The sequence below is a fragment of the Brassica napus genome, chromosome C3 (genome assembly GCF_020379485.1).
Source record: "Brassica napus cultivar Da-Ae chromosome C3, Da-Ae, whole genome shotgun sequence".
NCBI classification, from domain to species: Eukaryota; Viridiplantae; Streptophyta; class Magnoliopsida; order Brassicales; family Brassicaceae; genus Brassica; species Brassica napus.
The window spans coordinates 26,870,474-26,891,788 of NC_063446.1; the positions used below are offsets into that span (position 1 = coordinate 26,870,474).

At 34.5% G+C, this 21,315-nt stretch overlaps 1 pseudogene; it reads right to left on the bottom strand.

Moving 5' to 3' along the window:
• Window positions 1–20,033: 20,033 nt before the first annotated feature.
• Window positions 20,034–20,122, bottom strand: LOC125584985 (annotated as a pseudogene).
• Between the last annotated feature and the right edge of the window lie 1,193 nt (window positions 20,123–21,315).

Here is a 21,315-nt window from a genome sequence, read left to right on the forward strand (position 1 = left end):
AACTGAAGCTCTCTGTTCGTTATGTGCTTGTTTCAATGCAATTATGTTATTCGATTCTGATGTTGCGCCGACTACTATGTTGTTCCCATTCGTGTTGATGTTACCACTGTTTTGATTCTGATGTTGCATTCCACATCTTATCTATTTTTTTTTGTGAACTGGTGCTCTGTGTATGTTCTCTGTACAGGTATGAGGGTTTTTTGTAAAGACTAAGACGGAAGCATATATTGGTGTCATTGAGCAGCTTGGGAACCGTCTCCATCATGGAGATACCAATGTATGATGCTTCTTTTCCTAAAAGATGTGGAGATAGTCAATGTGGAGGAGGATGAATCATATACGTCAAGGATTCATGTATGTGATGCAAATCTCCCCCCACCCCCCCCCCCCCCCCCTCCCACCAACTACCAAAAAATCTGAAAATACGATGAAATTTTAGATTCGACATTGCGAGCTCATTGATTAGGAGAATGAACTGAATGTCAGCGATTTTTCTCTGAGTCTCCATAGGAAACTTTTGTTAGCAGTGAGATTAGAAGTAGTTGTTGGCTTGTATTGGCCATTGAGGCAGAGAGACTTATTTTGCCATTTGATACAACGGGAAGGCCTTACAGGAAGACAACAGAACTTACTAGTTTATTTCCATAAGGTTGTGATTTCGTACTTTATCTTATAATATTGGGTATTCGGTTTATGGTAAATTAGAAATGAAATTTGAAAGCAAAGTTGTGAAAGATAACGTAAATAATGAAACTTTCTCTTGTTATTATCTCAAAGGTTAACCCTACAAAAAGGGGATACATACGCTTTTATAGAAAGCTCAGAATACTCTAGATCTTCTCTTGCTCTTATCTACACAGCTGCCTTTCTTTTACTTTACTCTTCACATAGTGACAAGAGTATTTCAAACCGGTCTGGTAGGAGCGTGCCTTGCTTTACAGTACATACAGCTTGCACCTCTGTTCTGGCTTTTGTATCTGACCGTTGGGAGCACGTTACAGCTTGTGTATAAGTCATCTTGGGCTTCACTACTTCAATTGCGGTATGGACCTCTGGTGTTCTGCTTATATCTCCTTCATTCCCTCTCAAACTTGTGGTGGGGGCAACATCAACACCAAGTTTGAACCTTAACTCTTCAAAGGCTTTCCTCGCTAGAGACTTAGTGAATATGTCTGCAATCTGTAGAGTAGCTGGGATGTGTCTTGTCTCGATTAGTCCCAAAGCTACTTGCTCCCTTATATAGTGATAATCGGTGTCAAAGTGTTTCGAGCGTTTGTGCATCGCCGGATTAGTGCTCAAGTACACAGCTGATAGATTATCACAGAGAAGCAGTGTCGACTGAGGCTGATGCAGTCCAATGTCTCTGAGTAGAAACGAAATCCAAGTGATCTCCTGTGCAGTTGCTCCAAGAGCTCTGTATTCCGCTTCAGTGGAGGATCTGGAAACCGTCGGTTGCCTCTTTGCTGACCAAGAGATCAAGTTGGGACCAAGTAATGTGCAGAAACCAGTTGTAGACCTTCTCGTTTCCTTGCAGCCAGCCCAGTCACTGTCACAGAACGCAGAGAGTTGCATAACCGAGTCTTTGCGCATGTGGAGACCAAGGGTAGCTGTGCCTTGCTTTACCGTACATACAGCTTGCACCTCTGTTCTGGCTTTTGTATCTGACCGTTGGGAGCACGTTACAGCTTGTGCATAAGTCATCTTGGGCTTCACTACTTCAGTTGCGGTATGGGCCTCTGGTGTTCTGCTTATATCTCCTTCAAAAGTAAGCTTTTATTCATGTCATCAGTACATACTTATTCTTTTTTTTTGTCAACAAGATACAGATTTTATTCACAAGAAACTAAAAGGACGAAGAAATAATAATACATTTTTGTACATACACAAGGCACTAGGAGATTTATCAACGTTACCTGATTTTTCCCAAGCGTAATAATACAGAAAGAGAGAGGATTCTTGAGAATCAGCTTGTCTTGGCAGATAAGGTTTTAGATGAAGATATAATACACTTGATAGAACAGAAAAAGAAAGCATCTCTCTTATACTTGAAAACCAGTTTGTCTCGGCAGATGTTGTGACATGCAAGACACATCGGCCGAGAAAGACTGCTATTGGATGCAGTCTCAATCTCAAAACCCTTCACATTGATCGTAATGCCAGGTTTCAGATATGGGTATTTACCTATTGCGCATTCAACACATATAACGGTTTTGCATTCAGTGCATCCATAGAGATCCTGGTCACTCGGGTAGAGACCCATGCAATACGGGTAGTCATCTTCTATTTTTACTTCACATATTATGCAACTCAACACTGACCACCTGATTGATTCAGCAAAACCTAGGGTAAGGGGATGAGGGCCATATTTGTACTTTACCAAAACCGGCAGAGTTGCGCGTTTTCGTTTCAAAGTGAAGTCGCATTGGTTACAACGTGCACCACTGTCTGTTAGATGGAGACGGTGTTCGTGCGCTTTATTGGACAATGGAGCAGAAAGGGAAGCACACCTAGCATCCATTGTAAACTTACAATCTTTTTCGTAGGACCGATACATGAAGCCACACGACGCTCGTCCACATTTAGAACAACAGAAGAACCCTTCTTTGATGTTCATGAAGTTCACTTCTAGGTTTAGCGGATGGCGGTGGAACGTGTGTTCCATCTTCCGATGAAGACTTGCATAAGTGTCGTGAAGTGAAAAATCACATTCTTTACAGCCCAAGAAACTATTGAACTCAATGGGAAGGATGCATGCTTGACATACCCCTCCATCTTCCACTTCATCGTTGACGCGAATTCTCATCAGGTCATGGTGATGACTAAAGTGACGGCTAGTCTTGTCATCTACCTCCACCAACGAGGACGACGCAACATCTACAGAACTACTAACTTCTTTAGGTTCTTGTTCAACATCTTTGCCATCCCAAACCTCTTTATCCGTTGCAAAGTATGAATGTAGCGTATAACCACACGACTTGTGGGTACAAATATATCCTCCACTCCATATTCATAAAGAAGCGGTTGATAACATATTCGACATTTTTTCTTATCAAGAACTTGAAAAGTATGAAACATACGACGTGAGTGACGAGTAAGCTTTATTACCTTTGGTAAATAGATACAGCTTTTGTGAACAAAGAAACTGCATGGCAAACATCCATACATATTCATCTTGTCCTTGTATATCTCTCCACAAGCAGCACAGTTGAAGGAGTTCATTTTGCGAATGAAGATGAGCGTATGGTTAGGTGTCTCTGGACGATTTATTGTCTGATTGGACTCCAATAATATATATGGTCGAACATCCTATGTGAAATCAAAAATCACAAACACAACAATGAACATGCGTAGACCCAATTGGAATACTTATTCACAAATAATGCAATTTTTAACAGAACGATAAGAAATATAATTTTGTGGTGGACGAGACGTTTCAAAAAGGTGTTGATGATGAAAAAATGATTTTGGAGGTCTTCCATACGGGTTCGTTTTTTGATTATTAAGAAACTTGAACCTTTATTTATAGACAACGACATTCGTTATATTTATAGAGAATTCAACCTTGTGTGAAGATGGTATCATTGGCTTTAAGATTGCTTGCAATAAAAGTAAATTAATTGGTTGCTAATTTCTTATAACAAATTTAACTTAAAATCTGTTCAAAAAGCGCATTCCTCGTACCTGTAGATATGCTTCCTCATGATTTCAGGACTTAATTGGTTGTTAATTTTTTATACACCATGAGAGGGACTTGCATGCCAGAAGAGAGAACTTACTAATACACCATGGCTTATGGTTATTTTTTTGGGTCAATGCTTATGGTTAATTAGAAATGAAATTTGGAAGAAAAGATAGCTTTTATTTATGTCAATATGTACAGTTTCTGCTAGTCAACAAGATACGAACTTTATACACAAGGACTAGGAGAATAATTAACGTTATCTGATTTTTCCCAAGCAATCAAAACATCCCAGAGGCTTGGTCTAAATATTTCACATGGGTTTTGGATAGAGAGGTAATAATAAAGTTGATAGAACATAAAGAGAGAGTATTCTTGAGAATCAGTTTTTCATGGCAGATAGGGTTTTCGATGAAGAGGTAATACATTCGATAGAACAAAAAGACACATCATCTCTCTTATTCTTGAAAACCAGTTTGTCTTGGCTGATACAGTGACATCTGTGATATATCGGCCGACAAATCCTGTTGGATACATTCCTGGTAGTTTATTATTACTTCACATACTTTATAATTCAACGCCCACCTTGTCCTTGGGAATAACTGAGAATAATGTACGGTAAGTGGATGAGTGTCAAACTTGCATTTTACCAACACCGGAGTTGCACTTTTTGATTTCAAATGGAAGCTGCATTTGAAACATTTTCCCCGCTGTCGAGGGTGTTTGTGTGCTCCATTGTTCAATGGATCAGAAAGGGAAGAACACTTTGTATACATTTTAAAGTCACATTCTTCTTGGTAGCGCAGCGATACATGAAACCACATGATTCACGTCCACATTTAGAACAACTGAGGAACCCGTCTTTGATTTTCATCACGTTTAAGGTTTACCTCTAGGGTTAGCGGATGGCGGTGGAGCGAGTGTTCTCCATCTTCCGAGGAAGACTTACACAACTGTCATGGAGTGCAAAATCACATTCTTTACAACCCAAGAAACTAGCAAAGTCAATGAGAAGGATGCATGCTTGACATACTCGTCCATCGTCCACTTCATTATTGACGCAAAGTGCCATCAGGTCATGTTGATGACTAAAGTGGCGGCTAGTCTTGTCATCTACCTCCACCAATGGTGACGACTGACGACGCAATATCTTCAGAATTATCAATTCCTTCAGGTTCTCGTTCCATATCTTTGCCATCCCAAATCTCTTTACGTACGTTTTTTTTTTTTTTTTTTTTTTGATAACTCTGGTATCTGGGCAGCCACATTCCCAACTATCCCCCCGTAGGGGGTCCAGCGCCCCAACGGAAGGGATGTTAAATCCGCTGTGGCCGGGGCTCGAAGTCGTGATGGCGGGCACCTCAGCCAAGGTTCCTTTACCACCAGACCATGAGGCCCGGTTGCTTTACGTACGTGTTGCACAATATGAATGTAGTTTATAATCACACGACTTGTCAATACAAATATATCCTCCACATTCATAAACAACCGGTTTATCACATATTCGGCAGTTCTTAAAATCAAGAACTTGAAAAGTTTGAAACAAGCGATGTCGGTGACTGGTGAGCTTTATGACCTTTGGTAAATAGATACAGTTTCTGTGAACAAAGAAATTGCATTGCAGACATCCGTACATATTCATCTTCTCCTTGTATACTCCACAAGCAGCACAGTTGAAGGTGTTCATTTTGCGAATGAAGGTGAGTATTGTGCCAATTGCCAATGAGTATTGTTATATCTAGCTAATAGTCTGCCTAGTTAAGCCTTATCTTGCAAACGTTGTCTCAAAAACTTAACACAATTAATGCACACGTGGCTTCAATAGTGACTCATTAATCAACCCAAATAATTCCGGGGATACATTTTATTTTCGGTAGTACCTCGTTGCTGTATTTAGTCTCCCAAACCTGTTCACATTCATGTAATTCATATTTCAATGACTCCAAGTCCAAGTACATCTAGTTGTACTTGTCTCTGTACATTTCACGATAAGTAGGAATCATAACTAAGTGTGTTATTATATTCAAAGCTATATCCTCCTTTTAAATTCTCCATTTTAATTTATAAATCATATTTATACAAAACCCATATTGTTTTATTTTGTTTACTTGTAATCATGAATATTTCAGATTTATAAAATCACATGCAGAATGCAGAGTAATCTTGCTTTTCTTGGTTCTAGAATCAAGATTTAGAAGGGAATGGTTGGTGAGCATGAGATATCAATGCATCTGAATTGCTTGATTTCGTTTGGGTGACAGGTGAGTAGGGGACGATGACAGGTGAGCTATGGAATACCAGAAATGGTTTACATGATTTTGAAACTTTCTCGAAATTTGCATGAACCAATGAAAAGTCTCCACATGGGGACTCAAAACACAAGAATCACATATAATAAGTGAAATGTATTGATAATAAATATCCTAATAGCATTGAATCTATGACTCTATCTTGTGGTTGTTGTTGTGCAAGCCAGCTTTGCAGCTTATGCTCTGTGACTCTTAATTGTAGTTTTCCTATGGCTTTTGACTTAAAATCGTTGTTTGGGTTTATTCATTTAGTTATTATACATTTCTGATTTCGAAAAATGATTTTGTTAACTTACAAATGCAAGCACATGGTCTAGATTTAGTGTACTGATCATTGATCAATTGGTTTCTCTCTCGTGAGTATCATTTCCCTTTACTCTTATATACATTATATTCTTATTTTATTTTTAATCAGTCTCGAATTGTTTCAGTCCAACGGTTTTGCATTATTGTGATGAAGCTCCTGTGGTCAAATGGTTAGAGATCGTTTGGCATTTTAGGGTAATCATGTATACTTAGTGGATAGCTGGTGTAATTAACGGAAAATGACGACATATCAATATTGATTCAGCTTGGCTAGTTAGTTCTAAAGAAGCCGATGATGTAGTTTTTCTTTTTACATGTGCGTTTGCTACAACTTAAATTATTCTATGTTTACATGTGCGTTTTTCATATAGAACAATTAGTTCATCCATTTTGTTTATTGTGAAGAAGTGTTACTTCTTTATCAAAAGAACGTCAAAAATTAAAACATGTGTATTATAACATATTTAGTAACCAACTACTATAATCTTTAGTGATATATTGGGAAAAAGGAACTTTATGGACCCGTATAATTATTTGCCTTAAAGACTAAACCAGATCATAATCTAAATATTAAACTGGTACAACTACTAAACATGTTTACATATCTGCATAATTAACATCGATTAGCTGTAGTATTTGTGTTTATGCGGTCTTTAAACAAATCAAACCTCTTAGTTAATTTGGATGTATATGCTCTCCTTCTAGATCTGATCACCTTGTGATTTTTCAACTGAAAGGCATGGATTGTGCATATGGTCGCACCTATTTAACTAAGATGTCTCAATAATTTAAAATCATGATTATCTTATAATTACGTAATTATGTGTACAATTTGAATTTTAGTAGTATAAATGACTACGTCATTGGTCTAGCTAGTGATCATCACCACAACTAGCACCAAGTTCTTGATGTCTTTGTGGCTTTGTTTTTTTCGTTGCTCAAAAAGGGACACTCGTCCATGTAAAATTAATAGTTCAGAAGATCAGCGTTACTTTCAATTTTTCACTTTCTCTTCTAACTAAATCATCTTTTTTTTTTTAATAGTACTTTTATTCATCTTTCCTTTCCAATAGAATGACTGTAATTTTCTTGGATAAACACTTATAGTGTTTTGACTTCATATTATTTAAACTTGCTTTGTGATTAATTTTCTTAATGCTATAAGCTTGCGGTTCAAGTTGTGACATCGAGAGATGACCAACCATCAAAATGCTAAAAAGTCTAGATTTTGTCATCTTTCCTTTTGACTGAGACCTTAAAATCTCATGATTTGTATAATGATTCTCTAGCTTAGAACTAGTTTTTGTTTCTATTATTTTGTGAGTAATATACTTATATTTTGTAGCTATAATGTCAGTAAATTTGTGTAATTTTATTGGTTAAAAATAATAGTAGTATATTTTTACTGTTTGGCCACATACGTTTGACTAATACAGTATAAGTATTAGGCCGTTAGACCATGCACATATCAAAACTATATATATGGAAGAAAAAAACTATATATATGGCAAAAGACTGTATCTTATAATCTTGATATCACATATATCTGCAAAAGTTGATGAACTAAATATGAATAACAAAAAAAAACTGTATGACCTAGTGGAACATTTCGTTAATTAGGACATAACCATATATAAGTTCGGGTCCTATATTGAAATGGATATCCATGATGTAACTGATGGTGTCGATGGATGACAATAATGACTTTGTCTTATGTGTATTATATATATGTTCTAGGCACCTCAACACAATAATAGGTAGTTTGATATTTTTACTTATTTAATTAATTTGGTTAGTTTTCACTTAGTCCAATATTAAATTCTCGTTAGGAAAATAAAAATCAAATGTTTGAACCAGTAAACGTGTACACCTTAATTTAACTAGCGAGATGTCTCTAACAAAATAAAGAAATTAACATATTGACACTATATCTCGATCCGCGCAGTTTTTTGTTTTCATTTATTTTATATAAATATTTTGTTTTCAATTATAAATTGGTATATATTATAATATATATGTGTCTATCAATTTTTAAAACATAATAAGTTTACTGTATATTTTTGCATTGAATAGATTCTCTCAAAATTTCACATGTATTTGTATCTTCTTCTATATATATATTTTCGGATTATTGTTTCATTATTAAAATCGTAACTATATATATAAAGATTAGTGAAAATATTGTTTTATTGTCATATTCAAAGATATTGTAACATTTCACAAATTTAGAAAGTTTATAAAAAATTAAACTTTTCGCTTCATAGATTTATATTATCGAGTACATAATTAAAGATTTTGTTTTTGTTTAATTTTTAAAATAAACTATATAGTTTAAAATTTGTTTTCATTGGTTTAAGTTAGTAAAGATTAATCATTGTTAGATAATATGATTTTTGTTATTTAAAAAAAAAATCTTTATAATTTTAAAAGTTAACATCGATAAATATTTAAATATTTAGCATATAGAGGTAGGCCTGGGACTTATTATCCGAGATCCGGATTCGATCCGAGATCCGCTCCGGATCCGCTCCGAAAATAGGATATCCGGGGTGCCCGGATCCGAATCCGGATAGTAAAATCTTGGATCCGTGCAAACCGAATCCGGATCCGGATATCTTAATTTTTAGATCTGGATATCCGGATCCGGATCCGTATTTTTAAAATACATTAAATTTTTAAATTTTATTAATATTTATATTTGATATATTAATATTTATACATGAATTAATCTTATAATATTATATTTCAGTTTTTACAATATTATAAACATATATAAATATATTTATAAATATTTAATTTATGTATTATATTAAAAAAATAGTATTTTTTTGTTAAAAAAATTATTTTTAATTATTTTGACGGATCCGGATCCGGATCCGGATATCCGCGGATAATATAATATCGAGACGGATATCCGAAACCCGGATATCCGGAAACCACAAATCCGGATCCGGATATTAAATCCACGGATCCGACGGATCTGGATCCGGATCCGGTTACCCTAAATTTCCCGGATATCCAGATCCGTCTCACCCCTATGTATAGTAATACAACATTAAATTATATCTATTTAATTTATACTATCTACAAATCCAATGGATCATATATTGTTTAAATCCAATTATTGATAGCCCAATAAAAATTTCTGGTTGGCCCAAAATTTAAATGATAAAGATTAGAGATTAAATATAACATGACTTTTTAGGAATATATTCATTAGGTCTATTTTTTAAAAAATCACACATGAATCAAGGTTGTGGCTTCTGTTTTAATATATAAGATTTACGAAGGTGTAAGGTAAAATCATAGCTGCAAAGTCGGTCTACTAGTTCTGAAAGAGTCAGTTAAACAAGAACATCTCAACCAAATAAATATGATGTCGTAATTTTACACGTTTACTGATTCAAACATTTGATTTTTATTTTCCTAACGGGAATTTAATATTCCCCCCGTTTCAAAATGTTACATATTCTATAATTTTTTATTATTATTATTATTTGCATTTTCAATGCATGTTTTATTAATTAATTGTAAACTTCAAAAAACTTAATTGCACTTATTGAATTTTTATTAGATTAAAATTATAAAAAAAGATAATCATAAAAAATATGCAAATTTAGTGTGTTTTATTAAAATATGTGAAAAATCTAAAATACGTAATATTTTGAAATGGTGAGAGTATTGGACTAAAGTGACTCGATCTAAAGTGTACGGTTAAATCTATAAAGGTAGAAGATGTCAACTGACTTAAGAAATTACAGTTATGATTTTCTAACATAAAACACATCAATATCTAAATACCTTATATATATATATATATGTATAATTAATTCAATATATCTTTTATATTTTATTTGCATACACTACAAGAAAACGTGTCCATAACAACGAACATTTACGACGAAAATATTTCGTCGTAAATTTACATGGTGTTTACAACGCAATTACGAGGAATCCAACTTTCGTCGTAAACGCCATGTAAATTTACGACGAATAGATTTCGTCGTAAACTCCATGTAAGTTTACAACGAATATACGTGGAATGAGAAATACGTCGTAATCATTACATCGACATTACAACGAAACATGTTACCGTTATATTTAGGTGAAAACGTGTATTCAATGTGCTTTAACTTACCTAATTTCGTCGTAAAGTCGTTGTAAATAATATGTTAAAACCACGTAAAATCCATGTAAAATATTCCTTGTAAAATCGTTGTTATATTTCAACTACCCAACTCGAAAATTTCTCTATATATATGTCATTTCCCACAACTCTCTTCCTCACAACACAAAAACGGGAGAAAAAAAAATCCGAAAAAAAAATCCGAAAAAAAAAAGTTTCAAAAAAAAATCTAAGAAAAAAATGGCCGGTGGCGGTAGTATTTACGAGTTACGGAGTTGGATGTATTTGCACAAAGATTCCGACGGGAGGGTGACGAACGCATTTCTGAGCGGGCTAGAGACATTCATGCACCAGGCGGGCTGTACACCGATCACACAGGAAAGCGGTAAGATGTTCTGCCCCTGTCGGAAATGCAAGAATTCAAAATTTGCACGTAGTGAAACTGTATGGAAGCATTTAGTAAACAGAGGATTTACACCACAATACTACATTTGGTATCAACATGGAGAGGGTTATGGGGGAAATGAAGCTAGTAGTAGTAATAATAATTTTGAGGATGGTCATCATAGTGAAGAACCGAATCATTTGCATAATGAATATAATTATCATCAAGATCATGAGCAGATGGTAGATCATGATAGGGTTCAAGATATGATTAGTGATGCATTTTTAGAAACAACAGCTGATGGAACTGGAAATGTAGAAGAACCTAATTTAGATGCAAAAAAGTTTTATGAAATGCTAGATGCTGCAAATCAACCAATCTACACTGGTTGTAGAGAAGGTCTCTCTAAATTGTCTCTAGCAGCTAGGATGATGAATATTAAAACGGATCATAATTTACCTGAGAATTGCATGGATGCATGGGCGGAGTTGTTTAAAGAGTATTTGCCAGAAGACAATGTGTCTGCTGAATCTTATTATGAGATTCAGAAATTGGTTTATAGTCTTGGGTTGCCTTCGGAGATGATTGATGTTTGCATCGACAACTGCATGATCTACTGGAAAGAAGATGACAAGTTAGAAGAGTGTCGATTCTGCAAAAAACCACGATTCAAACCGCAAGGCCGTGGGAGGAATAGGGTACCGTACCAAAGGATGTGGTACCTACCAATTACAGACAGATTGAAAAGATTATATCAATCTGAGAGGACTGCTGCGTCGATGAGGTGGCATGCGGAACATGTCCAGAGAGATGGTGAGGTTGCACATCCATCAGACGCAAGAGCGTGGAAACATTTCAACAAGGTACACGCAGATTTTGCTACAAATATTCGGAATGTCTATCTTGGGTTATGCACCGATGGATTTAGTCCATTTGGAATGTCTGGTAGACAATATTCTTTGTGGCCAGTCATTCTTACGCCGTACAATTTACCGCCGGATATGTGCATGGAACAAGAATTTCTATTTTTGACCATATTAATCCCTGGGCCGAAGCATCCAAAACGGTCTCTTGATGTTTTTCTTCAACCGTTGATAGAAGAGCTAAAGCAATTGTGGTCAGAAGGGGTGAGGACGTACGATTGTTCCTTGAAAAACAATTTTACGATGCGAGCAGTTCTGCTGTGGACGATAAGTGATTTCCCTGCTTATGGGATGTTGTCTGGCTGGACAACACATGGAAGATTATCTTGTCCATATTGTCTTGGATCGACGGATGCTTTTCAACTGAAGAATGGTAGGAAGAGTTGTTGGTTTGACTGTCATCGTCGCTTTCTTCCACTTGCCCATCCGTACAGAAGAAATAAGACATTGTTTCGGCACAAAAAAATTGTCAGAGACGGTCCTCCTCCATATCTCACCGGCCAGCAGATCGAAGCAGACATTGATTATTACGGAGCTCAGGAAACAGTTAAAGTTGGAGGAAATTGGCATGTTCCTGGAAATATGCCTGATGGGTATGGTGTGTCTCACAATTGGCATAAGAAGAGTATATTTTGGGAGCTACCCTATTGGAAGGATCTTCTCTTACGCCACAATCTGGATGTCATGCATATTGAGAAGAACTTTTTTGAGAACATCATGAATACATTACTTAACGTCCCTGGGAAGACAAAAGATAACAAAAAGTCAAGGATGGACTTACCTGATATTTGCTCAAGAAGTGAGTTACATATCAAGAGCAATGGAAACGTTCCTGTTCCCATCTTCCGGTTGTCATCAGAAGCCAAAACAACCTTGTTTGACTGGGTTGCATCAGAAGTTAAGTTTCCTGATGGTTATGTTTCAAATCTGTCAAGATGTGTTGAACGAGGTCAAAAGTTCTCCGGAATGAAGAGTCATGATTGTCATGTGTTTATGCAACGACTACTTCCATTTGCTTTTGCCGAGCTCCTTCCAGCAAATGTCCATGAAGCACTTGCAGGTAATTATAAAACGTTAATATATATACATATGTTATGAAATGTTATTAATTTGATTACTTTTGCAATATACAGCCATCGGCGCTTTTTTCAGAGATCTCAGCACACGTACGTTCAAGGAAGAAGTCATCGAACAACTTCATCATAACATTCCGATCATATTGTGCAACCTGGAGAAGATATTTCCTCCTTCATTTTTTGACGTCATGGAGCATCTAGTTGTCCACCTACCGTATGAAGCATTGCTTCGTGGACCTGTTCACAACGGATGGATGTATCCGTATGAGCGACAGATGAAACATTTGAAGGGGAAAGCAAGAAATCTTGCAAAGGTGGAAGGTTCAATAGTTGCGGGAAGTTTGACAGCCGAAACATCTAACTTCACATCATACTACTTTGCTCCAACTGTTCGTACGAGGAAAAGAGTTCCTAGAAGATATGATGATGGTGGAGTACCGACATCATATCCAATTGATGGTGTTCCTGACATTTTCTGCGAAATTGCACGGTTTGGTGGTAAAACGAAAGAAGTATGGTGGTCATGTGAAGAGGATAAACATAGTGCCCACACTTATATTCTGCTCAACTGCGAGGATGCAGTGACCCGTTACTTTGAAAGGTAAATATTTTTGTGAATGTTAATTATATGAATTGCAGTTAATTATGTATGACTTGATTATTTGTTTAATTTGCAGCATGTTTGTATCTCAAGTTGAAGAAGCAATACCAGGAATATCTGCAACTGATGTGGACACACGTAAAGATAAGCACTTTGTCAAGTGGTTAAAATCACAGGTACGTAATATATCTCATACATTGATTAATTAAGTAAGTGTTTTGATACTTCAATATTAATTAAGAATAACTGCTTTTTGCAGGTTGATTATGACGATCCTTATTATCCCGTATGGTTTCACGAATTGGTTCAAGGTCCAGTTGCAAAGGTCACCACATCACCTATGTATTTCACACGAGGATTTACCTTTCACACATACGAGTATGGGAGACATCGGGCAACGAGTAACTACGGAATATGTGTGAAAGGTGAAACGGACTTTTACGGGATCTTGCAGGAGATTATTGAAGTGGAATTTCCGGGGTTATTGAAGCTAAAATGCGTCCTCTTCAAATGTGAATGGTTCGATCCTGTTGTGAACCGAGGGATTCGGTATAACAAATTTGGTGTTGTGGATGTCAATTTTGGGAGAAGATACAACAAATTTGAGCCTTTCATTTTAGCTTCACAAGCCGAGCAAGTTAGCTTCCTTCCTTATCCTCGGCTTCGAACTTCCGGGATAAACTGGTTAGCTGCTATCAAAATTACACCTCGTGGACGCATTGTCGCTGGAGAAGAACCGCCCTTGCAAGAAGAAGACGCTATCAATAAGTTGAGGTACCAGAACAACCAACTGATGAAATCCTTTTGATCGACCCGCAAAACTTTCAATATGAAGATATTCCCGAAGATGCGACAGATGAAGCACGTGAAGACGAGTTCGAGAGAAGTGACGATGATGATTGTAATGATAGTGATGAGAACGAAAACGATTTAGAGTGATGTAATATATGTCTCAGATGTTGTATTTCTCTATTGTAACTTATGTTTAAAGAAATATTGTTTTTTTACCATCCTAATGTATGTGTAACAAATGTTGTTTTATATAAAATGTATTTGTCTTAGTTTTAAAAAAATTATTTGGAGTTTTAGGGTTTTAGAGTTTAAGTTGGAGAAAGAGCACAAAGTAGTAGAGAAGAGATATGATGTTAGATGATATGTGACTTTGGTGTTTAGGGATTTCATTCTCGGTGTTTAGGGTTAAGCGTTGTAAAATCGTCGTAAATGGTTATCTATTCCACGTAATTTCGTCGTAAATGGAAAAACGCGGGCCTGGTAACTTCGTCGTAAACGTGGGCCTGGTAAATTCGTCGTAAACCGATGTTTCGACGTAATTTCGTCGTAAACCGATGTTTCGACGTAATTTCGTCGTAAATCGAAAAACGCGGGCATGGTAACTTCGTCGTAAATGAAAAAACGCGGGCCTGGTAACTTCGTCGTAATATTACGTCGCGTTTACGACGAAACCTTTTCTATATATTGGGACACCGAGACGAGGCTGCCTCGTTCATTCCTCTCAAACTCCTCTCCTCTCCCTCTATGGTACATTCTCTTTCCTCCTTTTTTTTTTTTAAGTTAGTTTAGGTTATTGATTAGTTAGGTAATTAGTTTAGGTGATTATTTAGATAATTAGTTTAAGTGATTAGTTAGATGACGGAATACTATAGTTTAGGTAATTAGTTAGGTAACGGAATAATTTTTTAATTATGTCGTCATAATTGATTAAATTTATTTAATTTTTTTTAGATGGCTCATAGAAGGAAACCAACAACACCTACTTATGCCCAGTTGTTTGGCGATGGTTCCGGTACATCTTCTTCCGGTCCATCGTCTTCCGATGCAGTTCCAGACTCTCAGACTTCTCAGAGAGTTTTTTCGAGTCCTCCTCTTCCACCGCAGATGCCTCCACCTCCTCCTCCAGCGGCTGCACCTGAGCCTGTCCCAGAAGGTGCAGTTCATCCGGATTTGCGTGTGCCTTCATATGCTCCATTCGCGAGATATACGGTGGAGGATTTGCTTGCCCAGCCTGGACGGGAGGGTTTGGATGTTCTAGACCCCGATAGACCCCGAGGAACTTATTGGTAAGTTATTAATTTTTATTACTTTAAAATTTAATTAATTTTTATTTTCTAACGGTTAAATTGTTTTTTTTTTCAGGTTTGGGGCTAACAACCGTGTTAGCCGGAGCGTTTCGGCGACGATTAAGGGTTACTACGACGGGGCATACCCGAACTGGAGCAAGACACCAAATCACGTTAAGATCACGTGGTTTAAATGTTTTGCGGTAAGATTTTTAAATTTAATTAAATTTTCACTTTTAAATATATATATATTTTTTAATATTTATTATTAATTGTAATTTTTTCAAAATTTTTATGTTTCAGCAAAAGTGGCATTGGTCTTTGGGAATCACCGAGAGGGTGAAGGCGGAATTCGTTGCAAAGGCAAAGATACGCCTCTGCAACACAGTCTCTGATTGGAAGGACAAGTGGGAGATCTACGGGTATGAGGGAAAGCCCACTGAGCTCACGACGGATGTGTGGGATGGCCTCATCGCCTATTGGGAGCACCCCTCTTCGATCAAAAAGGCCAATTCGTGCTCGGCTTCTCGAAGGACGAAGGATAAAGATGGTCATTTGCCCATGCTTCACAGAACCGGACAAAAACCTCATGCAGGAGTCCGTCTAGAAGCTGTAAGTTTTGTTTTAAATATATATTTTAAAATATTCAATTAATATAATTTATAATATTTAATTTAATTTTTTTTTGTAGTTCGAGAAGACGGGAGTCTTACCTTCTCTGTCTGACCTATTCAAGATGACTCACGCCACATCCGACGGAGTTTTTGTGGATCCTGCATCTGAGAAACTCTTCCGAACAGTGGCTGGTCGGATTGAAGAACGGGAGACGCAACTAACCCAGGAGTCTCCCGATGGATTACCAGTCACATTGTCCACCGAAGAGGTCGACAGAATCTTCGAAGAGGTAACTTAAAATTTTTGTTTACATTATTTTAAATATTTTAACATAATTAACTATATTAATATATGTTTTGATTTTATAGGTGGCTCCTAAAAAGAAGGGACGGATAGTCGGTATAGGCTCTGTTAACGAAGTTGCAAGGGCAACTTCGTCATACACTTCGAGACGGGATGAAGAGACTGCTCAGATGAAGGCTCGAATGGATAGCCAGCAGGTTCGTTTAGACTCTCTTGAGGATTTGCTAGACGTGATGGCCGTGGGAAACCCGGTTATGCAGAGAATGTTGAGTGAGAGACGAGCCGCTCTTGGAATGCCACCACGAGATCCCCAAGAGTCCGATCCAACCCGTCAACAGCCGAGCAACCCCACCAACTACTTCGAGAATATGTAGTTTTTTTTATTTTTCTGTTTGTATTATGAATTTAAATATTATTGTATGACTTTTTAAAATATGTTTTCCAATTTCATATTTCATTTTAAAATTTAAATTATTTTAAATTCTGAATATTAAATATAAATTAAAATCTATTATATACTAATTAATAATAATATAATAAGAAACGATGTAAACTCCTCGTAAACATTACATGGAGTTTACATCGAATGTTTACGAGTGATTAACATCGAAATATTTACGAGGGTTTTACATCGAAATGTTTACGAGTGATTTACAACGAAAGTATTTACGTGTGCTTTACATCGAAATAATTACGTGGGCTTTACGACGAATCCTTTCCCTGCGCTTTACGAGGAATATATTTCGTCGTAAACGTAACGAGTCGTTTACGACGAAACCTCCGTTACGACGGACGTTTAACAACGAAACGTCTTTCGACGTTAATTCGTCGTAACACCCCGTTTATGACGAATTTACAACGAATACTGCCCTAGTAAAAAATATGTTTTCTTGTAGTGATATGTATAAAATAATGTGTTTTCACTACAAAAGAAAACAAGCAATTTAATGTTCTTCCCTCGAACATGGTCATTTTAAAATCGTATCTGCATATATAATAAATGTATATATTTTCATTTATATATCTTGTACCATATATAAACACAAACATCCCCTATGTATTATTTGAGAAGCATTACAACTTTTTTTTGTAACCATATGTTATCACTAGAATGATTCTTAGAATCATTAGAGAAATATGTTGGTCCATCTAATTATATAATAATTTTTTTATTAAACTAACAATAAATTCATCATTAATGTACTTTATTATTTCCTTAAATAAAATTTACGGAATTGCCTAATGTGGCTAAAATATATATGACAATTAATGATTTTGAATAAAAAAGATTTGATAAAAAAATAGTGTATCTTCTATCATATTTTTTTAATTTTAAACTATTATATAAATTAAACAACCACAATAACCATATAATAAAAATTTAGATTTTTATGTATATGTTATATTTTGAATTTTTACAAACGGCTATAAATTACTAAAACTGTTAAAAGTCTCACATTCAAATTTTATGATCCATGGTTTAAAAATTTTGTTATGACAAAATACAAATGATTACAAAAATTATATAAGTAAAAAGTCTAATTTAATTAATTATTAAGATTAATATATATATCGTTTTAAATTAAACTATAAACCATATAAAATACAATATTTTAGTTTCAAAATTTACTTTGAACAATTTTTTTGATAAAAGTTTTGAACAATCATTGACAACTTTTTTTTTAAATTATAAATTACTAAAACTATTAGTCCCACAATGAAAATTTTGTTATCAGTAATTTAATTTTTTTTTCTATAAAAGATACAAATGATCAAAAAAACTATATGAGTAGAAATCATCATTTAATAGACATTAATATTAAAATATACTATATTATCTATATTAGTATCATTTAAATTTAATAACATATCCTATCAAATATAAAAAAAACTTTGGATTAATAAAATTAATTTATATGTTCGCACCAATTTAATTATATATTTAATAGTTACTGACTTTTAATTATTTAATATATATTTATTATTTCATAATATGTAAAAATATTTAATACATAAAATAATTTATATATATAATGTTGATCCCGCGCAAGGCGTGGATCTTAACCTAGTAACATATTAGAAGCAATCAAATCATAACAATCTATCTATGATCAATTAATATAGTACTCCATATAAGATGTACATAGATGGTTGAGTATATTAAATGGTATCCATGCATGTAAAGTTCACAACAAATCCTTTTTTTGGAATTACTCCTTGGTCTGGATTATCTATAAATATAATAATAATTAATATAAAATTTAATTATTAATTATGATAGCTAAAATATTATATTTTAAAATCTTATAAAATAATACTCCCTTCATGTTTAATGTATGATGTTTTATAGAGTTTTTGGTGTTTCAATATGTAAGATGTATTTATTTTTAGGTAACTTTTAATTTTATTAAAAACTGTGTAACCAATAGTATTTTATTCATTATTATGTAAATTAGTGGATAGTTTATTTTATTTTTAATGATATTTTTAGACAAAATATAATTTTCTTAACTATTGTGCATATGTCAAAAACATCATATATGTTGGAACCAGTGGAGTATGAAATAAATTTCATTTCCTACATTTAAAATTAAATATCTTTTAAAGTCTTTACACATATTATAAATAGTTACATGTTTAGTTTTGTCATATTTAATTATTAAATTTTATCATATTTTAAATTTAATTAGAAGTAAAAGAGATAAATTAATGTAAAATTTGGCATTGAAGTCAAAAATAAAATTTATTTTGTAACAAAAACTTTATTATACAATGATCCTTAATTTAAAGCAGAGAGATTTATTTATTAATCATGAGATTTAGTCTATTATAGTAGATATATTTAGTATATTATTATAATTTGTAAACGTTTAAACCGCACAAATTTTCAATTAATTATTATAGACATTAGACGTTGGTCCATAGTCTAGTTAGCACTTAAAGTTTCCTTGAATACTGAAAAAAATTTCATTATCAGATTCAACTTTTACTGGTGACGTTTTTCAAACCCAAATATTTGTAACATCCAGTCCACACGCTGTGACAGAAGAGCAAGCAGAGACTGTAGACAAGTTTTTGGAATGAATCAGTCAACCCTGACTATAAATCCAGCAAAGGTCAACAAAGCAAAAAGTGACCGTGCTCTCTCGGGAAATGGTGAGCAATAATAGAGTACGAGTCTATGAGACGGTGCACCGAAGCGTACGTGGTTCGCTTTACTCTTACTTGTCGTCTCGTCGGTGCACTTCAGTCTTTTTCACTGACACCAACCCCGCGTCTTCTTTTGGAATCTTGCGGCTACGTTCTTTTGGTCTGCTTTGCATATTTTATTTTTCTTGATAATAATTTTAGAATAAACATGATTTTAATTTTTACCCTTAGAGAATCCTCTCTAGCGGTTTGACAAAAAAGAGAATCTTCTCTAGCATTATTTAATTCGTCATTGTGCTTCTTAGCTGGCTATCGGCTGTTACGCTATCACGCTCTCATCCTTTGACTTTATTTCTTGCTACTACGTAACCATTTACTACCAAATACTAACCATATACCAGTGTCAGTTAACAACGGTATTTAGCTTTTAATCTGTCTATCGGTGTTATTTACAATTTGAGTCTGAGTTTTTCACATGTTAAAAAAATTGGACTATTTTCTGATTTATGCATGTTATTCTTGCTAATTTTCTCTCTATCTTTCTAATTTTATCAGATGTCCTCAAAATGACTTTCCATAAGTTTTTTACTTTGGCAAATGATTTCAAGAGTTGAAAGATTATCGAACTTGTACCTATTAAAAGTCGGTTATTATTACTACTAATAAATTTATAATCATTGAATGCATTTAATTGGGGACAATAAACTTTACACGAACCAATTATAATTAGATCAGATGCAATCATATTTTAGAAGGCTAGTACTACCTCCGTTCCCGAAAGTAAGATGTTTTAGATTTTTTTCTTGTTCCACAAAGATAGATTTTCTATATTGTTAAGGTACTTTTTTATATTTTTGAGTAACATTAATTGAGAATATTTGAATTGATTAAATTTCATTGGTGGAAAGTTATTGGAAAGTGCATAATAAAGTAAAAAATAAATTAAATTATAAACATTTATTAAATTCTTAATGAGCGTGCATACTTTAGAAAATCTTACTTTCAGCAGGGAGTATATGATTATATAATCGGTCCGACGTAAACCAATGAAATCGAACTGTCTATAATTACCATTTAACAGATCTTAAGATTGTTGCAGACATTAAAAAGTGCCATTAATTTGAATGCCGTCAACAGATACGGTTGTCTCCATGTTAGGTACGGTGTCGTACTTAAAAGCAGACATCGGCCTCGTGGTTTGATGTGAACTTCACACGTGGTGAGCCTACCGACGTCTTCTGTACGGTCCGAAGTTACGTCAAAGTATACCCTTTTAAAATAGTTTTTTTTTTCTTAAATGTAAATAGTTTGCATTGCTAAGAACAAAATCTAATATGCTTGGTTTTAAATAGTTTCGAGATCAATTTAAGGTCTAAACAAATAGTTTCGAGATCAATTTAAGGTCTAAGTATTGGTTTTCTAATTCTTGTTATTCGGATACATATGTCAAATCTTTTTGGTTGTCTGTTTCTGAAGGATTCTAAAACGGAGTACTAAAAGTTTGCAAATTTTTCGTTTGAATTATACACATAGATTCAAAAGTTTATTTATATGAAGTCTATGTTAAAATGGGATTAACTGTATATTTATATACTTCTTCCGTCCGCAATGGGATGTTTTGTTCTCAAGAATGAAGATCTAGTAACCAGCATTTATGTGTAGCTGATATTAGTAGTTAAAAAGATATGACCCTTGACCACCGATAGTACTATATATTAGATATAGAAACATAATAAGTCATCATGCCCTCATCACGCCATATAT